This window comes from Humulus lupulus, chromosome 6, assembly GCF_963169125.1.
Source record: "Humulus lupulus chromosome 6, drHumLupu1.1, whole genome shotgun sequence".
In the NCBI taxonomy this organism is placed as follows: domain Eukaryota; kingdom Viridiplantae; phylum Streptophyta; class Magnoliopsida; order Rosales; family Cannabaceae; genus Humulus; species Humulus lupulus.
In genome coordinates, this window is record NC_084798.1 from 33,573,205 (window position 1) to 33,586,762 (window position 13,558).

The 13,558-nt window shown below is 37.7% G+C and overlaps 1 non-coding gene across 1 annotated transcript; it reads right to left on the bottom strand.

The window, feature by feature from the left end:
- Positions 1–831: 831 nt before the first annotated feature.
- LOC133787617 (small nucleolar RNA R71) lies at positions 832–938 on the bottom strand. Its single transcript, XR_009872626.1, has one exon. It is a non-coding gene; the product is annotated as a small nucleolar RNA R71 (small nucleolar RNA).
- Positions 939–13,558: the final 12,620 nt, after the last annotated feature.

Below are 13,558 nucleotides of genomic sequence, written 5' to 3' on the forward strand. Positions count from 1 at the left end.
TATTCTTTTCATCATTATTTTAATTCACCAAATAGAAAGCTAAAGAAAAATTAGTGGTATTTGGAAATCAATCTTCGTGGGATCGACACTCTACTTATCATGTATTACTTTATTCAATTGCATGCACTTGCGTATCATATTTTCACGATCAAGTTTTTGGCGCCGTTGCCGGGGACTTATATTCCAATATCACAGTTATTGTTATTTGTTCTAATTTGGTTATTTTATTTTATTTAATTTCTGTTAACATTTATTTGGATCAAGGTTCTATTGTGTTTAAGGACTTGTTGGTATATGCGAAGCAATAGATACAAGGAGATTATACCAATCGATCTGGAAATTGAAAGAACGTGTAGATAGAACAGGAAAACAAAGAGGAGATCAGAGTTTACCATGGCTGACAATTTGGGAAATGGTGCTAATAGTGGTCAAGGGGCTGCTGAGGTTCAAAGGGAACAAGGACCAAGAACATTGAGAGATTATGTACTTCCTACTGTTACAGGAGTGCATTCATGCATTAGACCTCCAACCATTGCTGCAAACAGTTTTGAGATTAAGCCAGCAATTCTCCAAATGGTCCAAACAACTGTCTAGTTTGGAGGAATTCTAATGGAGGACCCCAATTTACACATAGCTAATTTTCTGGAGTTATGTGCTATGATCAAGATGAATGGGGTGAGTGATGATGCTAAAAGATTGAGGCTATTCCCATTTTCACTGAGGGATAAGGCGAAGAGTTGGCTGATATCCTTACAGGTAAATTCTATCACTACATGGGAGGAGTTAGCTCAGAAGTTCCTTGCCAAGTTCTTTCCTCCAGCGAAGGCTGCAAAACTAAGGGGAAAGATCAATAATTTTTATCAGATGGAAGGAGAGTCACTGTATGATTCTTGGGAGCGATTTAAAGAGTTGTTAAGGAAGTGTCCACACCATGGAATAGAAAAGTGGATGTTGGTGCATAATTTTTACAATGGGTTGAATGGAACAACTAGAACAATCATAGATGCTGCAGCGAGAGGTGCTTTTCTGAGTAAGAGTGCTAATGAGGCGTATGAGCTATTAGAGGAGATGGCGATGAATAATTACCAATGGCCAACTGAAAGGGGACAACCAAAGAAGGTGGCTGGAATGATGGAATTGGATGCCATATCAATGCTTACAGCTCAAGTAGCAGCCTTGACAAAGAAACTACAAAAGACTACACTCCCATCTCAAGCTATGCAAGTTCAAAACCTATGTGAATTGTGTGGAACAACCCATCCACCAAACCAATGCCCTGCTCTAGATATGAATAACATGCCCATGGAAGAAGTACAAGCTATGGGGAATTACCCGAGACAACCCAATAATCCAAATTCCATGACCTACACCCCAGCTTGGAAGAATCATCATAATTTTTCCTGGTCTAATAATCAAAATACTTCACAACCTTATCCTCCACCTCAGCCACAATATCAACCTGCCTAAAATAGACCACCATATCCACAACAACATTCACAACAATACCCTTCACCCGGATATTATCAACCACAACAAATGCCAATGAAACCAGCTGAACCTCAACCTGATGTACTTAACCAATTCATGACTGAAACTAGGGCGTCCATAAGGAGTTTGGAGACTTAAATAGGGCAATTGGCTACTTTAATGTCTAATAGAGCTCAAGGAAATTTGCCTAGCACTACAAAAGTTAATCCTAAAGAGCAGTGTAATGCAATATCCTTGAGGAGCGGGACTAAGTATGAGGAGCCTACAGTAGAAAACAAGGGCAAGAAGATAGAGGATCGATATGTCACTAGTCCAGCACAAGAGGAGGTTACTGCAGATTTTCTAAAGAAAGAGAAATCTAATGAAGAAAAGGTTACTGAAGACCTTAGGAAGGAAGAGGAGGTGCCACCTATAAGTATTGAGCACCATGTTAGAATTCCATATCCACAAAGGCTTCGCAAGCATAATTTAGATAAGTAGTTTGCAAAGTTTTTAGAGGTGTTCAAGAAGCTACATATTAATATACCGTTCGCAGAAGCATTAGAGCAGATTCCCAGCTATGTGAAGTTCATGAAGGAAATTTTGTCAAGGAAAAAGAAGCTAGAGGATTATGAGACAGTTGCATTAACTGAAGAGTGCAGCGCAATACTACAGAAGAAACTACCTCCAAAGCTTAAAGATCCTGGTAGTTTCAATATCCCATGTTCTATAGGGAGTTTAGTAGAAACAAAGGCATTATGTGACTTAGGGGCTAGTGTTAATTTGATGCCTCTATCAATCTTTCAGAAGCTAAATTTGGGAGAAGCTCGGCCAACTACAGTGTCTTTGTAGATGGCAGATAGAATAGTTAATCATCCTCATGGAGTGATTGAGGACGTATTGGTAAAAGTGGGTAAATTCATCTTTCCTGCAGAATTTATTATTTTAGATATGGAGGAAGATGAAAATATTCCAATAATACTTGGAAGGCCATTCTTAGAGACTGGTAGGGCGTTAATTGATGTACAAAAAGGTGAATTAAAGCTGCGAGTGCAAAAAGAGGAAGTTATATTTAAAGTTTTTGCAACAATAGAAATTCCAACGTGTTGTAGAGTTGAAGTGGTGAACCAAGGAGAGAACAAGTTGGAAGGCTCTAAGACAAGCTCCATAGTGAAAACAAGAATGAGGAAGGGGCGAAACCGATTAAAAAAGTACTTTATTGAAAGAATTCGAATGTTATATGAGCAGGGGAAAGTACCACAAATTTCTAATCACAAGAAGCAAGGACCAACTCATGCTACTGTGGCTCTAAAGGATGAGTAGGGTGGTCTTAAACCGAGTTAAAGTTTAATGAAGGAAGTGAGTGTCCAGCTGGAGACGTTAAATAAAGCACTTTTGGGAGGCAACCCAATGTTATTTTTAATTCAAGTTTTTATGAGTTTGTAATTTTTATTTTCTTTTAAACTCTTTTTAATTTTTGTTCTTAGGCTTAGATTTTATTTTCAATAATTTTTAGTTTAGTTTGTAATTTTTGAATTGTGAAATACATGAAAAATAAGAAGGAAAAAGAAAAAAAATCTTTATTTTGAGCAGCAGTGCCTGGGACAAACTGAACTTTCCAATCACCGCCTTCATCACCTCCATTTTGATGATGTTTAGCTGGACCGTTGGTAAGTTTTCTCTCCTTTTCTTTTTATGTCACATTGGGGACAATGCGTCAATCAAGTTTGGGGGAGGAGTCTTGAAATTTTATGTGTTTGTGTTGTGTTGTTAGTTTGTTTTGTTGTTGTTTGAGTTTTATCTTAGTTAAATGCTGTGTTGTGTTTGTGTGAATCAAGTTGTCAATGCTAGCCTATGATATGTAAGAAAATGTTGTGCAAATTTTTGAAATTTTGATTAATTGAATCCGTGTGCTTGGTTAGACTGCATTGGTAGTTTTTGTTGATCCATAAAAAAAATTTGAATGTTTAGCCATAATTGAAAAATTCTTTGCAATTTAAATTTGAATGTATGCATTTTAAAAAAATTGGCTTGTGGTTTGATGAATGAATGAATCTAGAACTTGCTTGTTTATCATTTGAGATGAAATCCTAGATGAAATATGCTTAGGAAAGTGATTTAGGCAATTTCTTGGAACGTTTGAGCCTTTCAAGCCAACCCAAAAGTAATTTTCCATTATTACCCTTGTTGAGCCTAAAATTATCCTCTTTGTTGTTTGACACCAATTGTGAGCCAAATAGATATTTTGTTAGTTTTCATTCCTTTACCAAATTACTATGAGCATATGGATAAATATTGGGGAATGAATTGTAATGGGATGTGATTAGTTTTGTAATTTGGTGTATTGTAATTAAGAGTAAAAAGGTTGAGAATTGAAAAAAAAAAGCAAACTAATAGAAGTTTGAAAATCCAAGCTACACTCTTGTTATGCTTTCACAAAAATAAGTTTGGGGGAGTTGAGTTTGAAAAAAAAATGATCAAGTGAAATAAGTGTTTCTCAACCTTTACTTGGGTTCATATGGGGTTTTGTTTGGGTGAATTGTTGGTTTGTAAGTTCATATGCTTATGGTAATTTGGAGCCTAAATGATATATATCTACCCATTGCCTAAGCCTATTGTTATGAGCCTAAAGTCCTAGTGATTCTTGAGCATATTTTGTCTACATTAGTGGAGAGTGGTGAACAATGCAGGCATATGGATCAATGGTTTGATGGATTGATGGTGAGTTTTTGGCATGCATACATAGATTAAATTGTTGAGTAATTTTTGTGGTTATGGTTGAATAGGCATTTTTGGATTGAATCAAGTTGTTGGTGTGGTTTAATTGAAATTCTGGATTGTTTCTACAGATCGGGATTTTGGACTTTTGTGTGACATTTTCTGAAATTGAGGCTAATTCAGTGTTGTTGAATTGATTCATAAGTTTGTGTCATCTATGTTTGAGTTTTGTGAGTTTAGTGTGAGTCTTTACTCGAGGGCGAGTAAAGGTTAAGTTTAGGGGAATTTGTTAGGTTCATTTTAGGTTTGTTTTAGAGATTGTTTTATGTTATGTTTTTAGTTATTTAGGATTGTTTAGCGCAGATTTATGCTTGTTTTCTTCTTGTTTCAGGTTTTAATGGTCAAGTACATAATATGGAGTGAAATAAGAAGAAACATGTTAAATATGATAAATAAGAAGGACTTCGTGTTGATTGTGGAGTTTCAGGACATTATGTGTGGAAAATACTACATTGAAGATGCTCAACACACGTCGTTTATGCTCTATAACGCAAGTCTGAGACTTCCACATTTTGACCATGATTTATTCACTTTCTGAAAACACTTCTAGAAATAGAAGTTGTAGTTATTTCTCTTATATTTCCATTGCTTTTTGAATCATTCAATTCAGAGTTATATCGAAGGAGTTATGATCAAACTACGATGAGATGACGCTGCAGGCTGTTCGAAATGAGTTTCCGTTCTATTCTGGAAGTAGCGCCCCAGTGCTACAAAGATAGCACCCCAGCGCTATCAAGAACTGAAAGGCAGCGCGCCAGCGCTATATAAATGGCGCTACAGTGCTAGTGAACAAAATTTTAGGCGTTTTGGCTCTGACTTTAGCGCTACAACGCTCAAAACACAGCGCTACAGCACTGCATACGCGTTTTGCAGATTTTAAACCACTTTTTGAAGGGAAAATGGTCTATTCACTTGGGAATCTTGGAAGACTATTTAAGGAACATTATTCAGCGATTTTGGGGAGGAGTCTCAGTTTTTAAAAACCCTAGATTATAAGAGGCTGTTGTAATTAGTTTTATGTTTTCATCTGAATTCTTTAGGTTGATTTTATGAACAATTATTTGTAGTTTATTTCCATCATGTTATTTATGAAATAATTTCTTTTATCTAGGAATTAAGGTAGTCACTGGGATTCTATTTAATTTTATTATGATTTTCTGTTGATACTTCTTTTCTATTCTAATCTATATGATGTGTGTTTAATGCTAGTAAATACTTGATCACTATTTGCTTGATTTAATGATTTTGATTCAAAATTCGAAAGATGAGAATTGAATATGATATCATTATATAGACATAGGTTGCATATTGGACGAAAGTGCCTGTATGACTTGTGTAGTAATTAGGTTTCCATGTTTAATGCCTTCTATATGTTCAATGCTTATCACAGAAATGTAGAAAACCTGCATATAGATTGAGATCTTATATCTTGAAAAAGAATATGAATCGATTATATTAACCTGCTATTAGAATAGAAAGAAGAGATTTAGAATTGATTATTAAAATTAATAGACTGAACAGTTGATGAAATTAATTCCTAGGCTTTTTTTTATTATTGATTTTTGATTAGTTAATTCATTGTTTGTTTCCAGTTATTCAAATTTTGTTCATACGTTAGAATATTCATTTAAATTTAATTCTTTTCATCATAATTTTAATTCACCAAATAGAAAGCTAAATAACAATTAGTGGTATTTGGAAATCAATCTTCGTGGGATCGACACTCTACTTATCATATATTACTTGATTCGATTGCGTGCACTTGCTTATCATATTTTCACGATCAGTTAAAACTTTTTGGTTAAAATATAACGTTTCACTAAAACGTTTAACGTATACATTGGGATCCCAAAAATATAATTTAAAGGCTAATTACAAGAAAATATTTACAACCAGCCGACCTAAACGGCAAAATAGGGTTGAGCAGCCGCATATGTACACATCATCACCTAAGCTCTCCAACTCAAGGATGGTCCAACTTTCTTTTGCCTTTACCTGCACCACATAGCACCCGTGAGCCGAAGCCCAGCAAGAAAACTCAATATGCTCATGAATAGTAATAACATGTTACTAAATCATAATGTGCATGCCTAGCAATAATAGCCCTAATCATGCATGAAAATAAATCCAAATAATAATGGTTGTGGGCCATGCCCTCCTGTATGGATTACTATCAAGTCAATCTTAAACAGATGAGTGATTGAACACTTTGAGGTTCTGTTAACCATGATGAGGCTTATAGCCCTAATTAGATGAGTGATTTAACACTTGAGGTTCTGTTAACCATAATGGGGCTTATAACCCTAATCAGGTGAGTGACAGAGGAGTAAGTCACTAACATGGGTTCCTCACCCTCAGATGAGTGACTGATTAGCAAGTCACTAACTTAAACCGAATGAGTGATCATGAAGTCACTAATGTGGGTTCCGCACCCTTAGCCATGTGACGATGCAGTCACCTGGGCCTTTTGGCCCTGGCTCTGAGTGACTAGCCATGAGACTAGACAAGCACTTTTAGTTTTCATCGAACTTGAGGTCAGTCCAGCATTAATGCTCATGATGAGTCATTCAATGCTGATATCGATTAGATCTAATCTTTTCGGCTATGCGTTCATGACGCTTATGCCGCTCCTGACTCTTAGGTCAATAACATACGACCAGTGCTCAGTACTGCTGTCGAACTTGACTAGTAAGTCTCAGCTTCACAGTCAGTTCTGACATCATTGCCGATTCTGACTAATAAGTCAGTGCCACACACTAGTAAGCAATGCAACCATGCATATATCATATGTCAAATATACAAATGTAGGGCATTCAGCATGCTTACTTAACAACTGCTAGCATAATTATGGCCATGCACAAACACAGACACTCAAGCTCTGATCAATCTCATATTCAACATTCATGGCATGCCCTAATCACATATTTCTCGTGCATTACATGCATCACATACTGGGTGCAGTTTTCTTACCTCTGGTTCGAATGAGAAATAACAATTGAACGACCCTTGAGAACGATCGATCCTTTAATCCCTTAGCGGTCACCTAGTCATAACCAATTACAATCTCCATTAATGAAAATCAACAATAAAAGGGTCTCGACCTAAACCTCACTCTCGGGACCCCAAATTGTACCCAAATGGTGAGTAGATTCGATCCCGAGCCTTAGGAATTGAAACCCTGAGCCAAAAACACTCAAAAGTGCCTAAAATATGCATTAGGAAAAATAGGGTAGCGCTACAGGCAGGGAAGTTTTGCCCTGGCTAGCGCTGTACCGCCACCCTTTAGACGCTGTAGCTCTAGGACCAGGCAGAACTGCCCTGGTTCTTCCCTCCTTCGACTCCTCCATTTCCAACCTAAAAAACAAGATCCCAAACTCCATCCAAACCCCCAAATGAACCCAAATACCATCTACACATGACCTAGGCATCATAACCCAAGTAATCCTAGCCAAAAACTCCCATAAATTCCCATTATCCAACTCAAAATCCAGCTGAAACTCAAAACAAAAACAGAGCAAGAAACATAATTTTAATGGCTAGAAACTCACCTCAGTCTCAGCTTAGAACCCTCTTCAATGGTGGAACACAACCCAAAACCCTCAAGGCTTGGTTCCCTAGCTTGGTTCCTCAAAAGAGCTTCAAAATTCAAGGAGAAATGAAGAAGAAAATGATGAACGAATGAAGAGGAAGAAGGTGAAGGAGATGATCTGTTTCCTACAAATTCCACAGCCTTCTAATGGCTAAATATAACCTTAGGGTGAAAAGACTAAAATACCCCTAGGTCATTTAATGTCTTCTTAAGGCCACCAAGGGCAAAACCGTCCTTTCCCGCCTATCTCGTTAATCATAATCAACACCCTCCAATTCCCGTTATTTCCAATATTCTCAAATGCTAATAAATCATATCCCATTACCCTTTAACTCCCGGTAATGTTCTAATCCTCAAATCACCCCAAGACTCACCCCGAGCCCCAAAATTAACCCCGTTATGACCAGACCAATAACTTGCATTCAAAGATCCTCTCATGCCGAATGGCTTGAAAAATCCACATATAATGTGGTATTATTCATAATTCACCAACATGCATGAAAATACACAATTACGCCCTCAACGGGCCAAATTACCAAAATACCCTTATAATTAAAAATGGATCCATATGCATGCATTTATCATCATATTATAATATAATTCACATAACACATGCATATAATCATTTAATAACATAATAAATCAATTATGGCCCTCCCGGCCTCCTAATTAAGGTCCTAAACCTTATTAGGGATTTTGGGGCATTACAGTCATCGAAAAAGGGATTTTCCGCAGCTCAAAAAAGAAGAAAAGAAGGACAAAAAGATGGTTCCAGCCAGAGTCTTCGCCTTGACTCAGGGAGAAGCCGAAACTAGTAACAATGTGGTCACAGGCCATCTTCCTATCCTCGATAATATATGTTCAGAATTGTTTGATTCGGGAGCAACACACTCGTATATCTCGTTAGGAATGATAGAGAAATCAGACAAACCTTGTGAAAGATTTAGAACTAGGTTTGTCATGGAACTGCCTTCGGGCAAAGTTGTTCTATCATCATGAATAGTACGAGGAGTACCAATCAAAGTCGAGGGCATGGAGCTAGAAGGAGACCTGATAGAGCTAGAGATCAAGGACTTCGACGTGATATTGGGCATGGACTGGCTAACGAGACATGGCGCAACCATCGACTGTAGACGCAAGTAAGTGATGTTCGATACTCCCAAGGGTCAGAAACTATGTTTTATGGGAAAGGTTTCAGGACTACGAACATCGCTTATCTCATCTCTCAAAGCTCAAAGGATGATAGAGAAAGGATGTCACACATTCTTAGCAAGCATCACAGATGTGGCACAGGAAACACCATTAAAGGTTGGAGACGTCTGCATTATAAAGGAATTTCTAGAGATATTTCCTGGCGACTTACCAGGGTTACCCCCTACTTGGGAAATTGACTTCACAATCGAACTAGTACTGATAATTGAGCCTATCTCAAAGGCACCATACCGGATGGCACCTATTGAACTTAAGGAGTTGAAAAAGCAGTTACGAGAGCTCTTAGACTTGGGTTTCATCATACCAAGCCATTCTCCATGGGGGGCACCGGTTCTATTTGTGAAAAAGAAAGATGGAAGCATGCGGATGTGTATCGATTACCGTAAGTTGAACAAGGTGACAATTAAGAACAAGTACCTGCTACCCCGGATCGGCGACTTATTTGATCAACTCCGAGGAGCGATTGTATTTTCAAAGATTGATCCATGGTCTGGTTATCACCAGCTTAAGGTAAGGGAAGAGGATATATCAAAGACAACTTTTAAGACTTGATACAGACATTACGAGTTCCTAGTTATGTCTTTTGGTCTTAATGAATTGGGTCTAGCCACATTTATGGACTTAATGAATTGGGTCTTCAATGATTACTTGGACAAATTTGTCATGGTGTTCATAGATGATATATTGGTGTACTCCAAGGACGAAATTGAGCATGAGGAAAACTTGAGACTGACCATACTGTGACTAAAGAAGCATCAACATTACGCCAAATTCAAGAAATGTGAATTTTGGCTATCACAAGTAGTGTTCCTCGACCACATAGTATCCAAGGATGGAGTTGCAGAAGACCCAACTAAGGTAAAGACTGTGAGGGATTGGCCAAGACCTAAGAATGCATAAGAAGTTAGACATTTTCTCAGGCTAGCAAGCTATTATCAGAGATTTGTAGAAGGCTTTCTAAGATAGCTACCAACCTGACCCGGAAACTGTTAGAGAATATATATTATTGCTCAATGGAAATATGGAAAAAACCAATATACAACTCTATGCAAAAATACAATAGACAAGGTAATTGATTAAATAAATATTACAACTCAATTGCTCAGAATACAAGTAACTAGAAAGATGTAGGAGAAGAAGATTACAAACTCAATACTATAATAATACAAGTAAATAAGAAGAACAAAAGAATGAAAACACAAACTCTCACACAACGAAAGTGTAGAGTAGTGGGGATCACCAACTTGAACAAGGTTCAAGACCTTTGTCCAAAAGCTTCTTTCCCCCTATTCTCTAAGCACTAAGGGATCTCTCTAGGAAATAGCTCTCTGGAATTATCAAGCCTTTTGGTGTATTTTTCAGCCAAGTGCTTTGTGGATGAAAAATGGTGTGTCATACAAGTGAGCATTAGGCTCCTATTTATAGAGTTTGAGATACCCCTTTGAATTTCAAATTCCACCAACCCCCATGGCTGTTACCAATGTTTAATTGGATGTTTATGGAATTAAAATGGAGATTTGGGAGTTATTTGGGATGTTAGAACCATTTAATTTGGAAAAAACTGAAAATTCACATAGGCTGTCAGCCTCACTGGCCGCGGCCACTGGCTTCTGTCCCCCAGGCCGCGGCCACAGGCCATTTTCAGCACAAAAAAGTCATTTTTCCAAAACGTTCCAAATCCTTTCCACATGATTTTGTAACCTCCAAACACCTATTGGGAGTTAAAAACATGTCTCCAACAGTCATATATCATCATGACATTATGAAATCCAATCTCAAATGTGTAACACATAATATACACATTATTGGGTAATATTTGGGAGTTACAAATTTGTAATTGATTTTGTAACTCCAAAATATGTCACATTTGGGCACACACGTGTGTCTAATTTTGTGACTCTCAATAATATGTTACAAGGTGTGACAAATCACATTTGTGTGACAAATCACATTTTGTCACATTATTTAATCTAATATTATATTATATGAAATAATATAACAGAAACAACAAAAGTTCAACTGGACGGATAAATGTCAAGAAAGCGTCTAGTTGCTCAAAGATATATTATGCTCAGCACCTGTACTTTATGTACCGATGCCCAACAACAAGTTTGTAGTATACTGTGATGCATCTAAGCAAGGTTTAGGTTGTGCTAATGCAAAATGACAAGGTAATAGCCTATGCCTCAAGGCAGTTGAAGGAATAAGAGCAACGCTATCCAACAAACGATATGGAGTTGGCAGCTGTGGTCTTCGCATTGAAAATCTGGTGCCACTATCTTTAAGGAGAACGGTGTGAGATTTATACGACCATAAGAGCTTAAAATATTTCTTCACGCAAAAGGAGCTCAAGATGAGGCATCGCAGGTGGTTGGAACTAGTACAGGACAATGACTGCGAAAACCTATACCACCCAAGAAAGGAAAATGTAGTTGCAGATGTGTTAAGCCAAAAGAGTTACAGAGATCTGGCAGTATTATCCAAAATTGAAAAGCCACTTCAACAAGAGCTGATTAATGCCAGAATAGAAATAGTCATGGGTCAACTGGCCAACTTGTCCATCTAGTCAAGTTTACTAGAAGATATACGGATCAGGCAAGGGCATGATGACACACTATTATCACATATGGCTGCAGTCAAAGAAGGCAAGACTATAGATTTCTCTATAGCAAGACAGGGTTTCTTGAGATATAAGGTTCAGGTATGCGTGCCAAATGACCATGGAATTAAGATGAAGGTTTTAGAAGAGGCACACACTACCCCATACTCAGTTCACCCGTAGTCTACCAAGATGACTCACGACCTTAAGGCGCTATATTGGTTGGCCAGGAATGAAGAAAGACATAGTAAAGTATGTGTCCAAATGCCTAAATGCCAGCAAGTAAAGGCAGAACATCAGCGACCCGCAAGCTTATTGCAACCGCTTAGTATTCCAGAATGGAAGTGGGAAGACATAGCCATGGACTTCATGACATGATTACCATGAAAAAATAAGCAACACGACTCGACTTGGGTTGTGGTAGATAGAATCACCAAGTCAGCTCACTTCCTGTCTATCAAGACTACGTACACTGCGGACTAGTACCCAAACATTTATGTTCAAAAGATTGTACGACTGCATGGAATCCCTAAGACCATAGTATTTGATAGAGGATCGGTGTTCACCTCGAGATTTTGGGGAAGCTTGCAGCAAGCCATAGGTACCAAGCTAAGTCTCAATACGACATTTCATCCTCAGACCGACGGACAATACGAGTGTACCATACAAATTTTAGAAGATATGTTGCGCACTTGTGTACTAGACTTCAGAGGATCGTGGAGTAAGTATTTGCCACTTATTGAGTTCTCCTACAATAATAGCTACCAGGCAACTATCGGTACATCACCCTATGAGCTACTTTATGGAAGGAAATACTAGTCGCTATTACATTGGGAAGAGGTAGGAAAAAGACAACTTCTTGGACCCGAAGCTGTTAGAGAGGCTCAAATTGTAGTGGAACTGATTAGAAAGCGTATGCTCACTGCTCAAAGTCGGCAAAAGAGTTATGTAGATGCCAAGCGACAAGATGTGGAATTCAAAGTTGGAGATCATGTCTTCTTAAGAATATCTCCTATGAAAGGAGTGAAGCGGTTTGGGAAGAAAGGCAAACTTAGTCCCCACTTTATAGGTCCTTTTGAGATATTGGACAAGGTGGGACCAGTATCATATAGATTAGCCCTATCACCAGCTCTAGCAGATAGCCACAATGTGTTTCACATCTCGATGTTGCGTAGATATGTGTTAGACCCATCCCATGTTCTCAAGTACGATACGTTAACACTTCAGAAAGACCTGAGTTATGAGGAACGATTGGTTAACATCCTGGAGAAGGGGGTGAAGGAATTACGGTATAAGAATATTCCAATAGTCAAGGTCTTATGGAGTAATAGTACAGAACGGGAGGCAACATGGGAGTTGGAGGAAGACATCCGAGCACGGTATCCATAATTGTTTGGTAAGTAAATTTTGGGGATACAATTCTTGTAAGTAGGGGAGAATTATAGCGTCTCAAAATTTTACTTAGCTAGATAGTAGTAGCTTGTGCTGTAGTATTTTAGTTTTCGTGGTTATTGGTTCAGGCCGGGAATTAGTTGGAAACTAATAGAGAAGTTATGGATTTTATAAGTTTAAATTATAGTTTAGAAATATCAATTTTATCATAAGGTTTGATTAATATAGCTGGTCCTAGAAATAGTATTTATTATAACCTATGATTTAGATAGAATAATTAAGAATGTGACATTTGTCACATGATTGTTTATTAAGGATTTAAGGATTTTAGATTAATAAAGTAATAAAGGATAAACCTAGGAAGTCTAGAACCTTCCCTCAACTGTTAGGATCTCATATTACTCATTCAAGGTGGTTTTAACAAACTTCAAGTGTGCTAAAAGTGTGCAAAAGTGTGTTTAATATATCAACATAAGTTGATATATCGCAGCTATAGGGGCTGATATATCGCCTATGTTGAT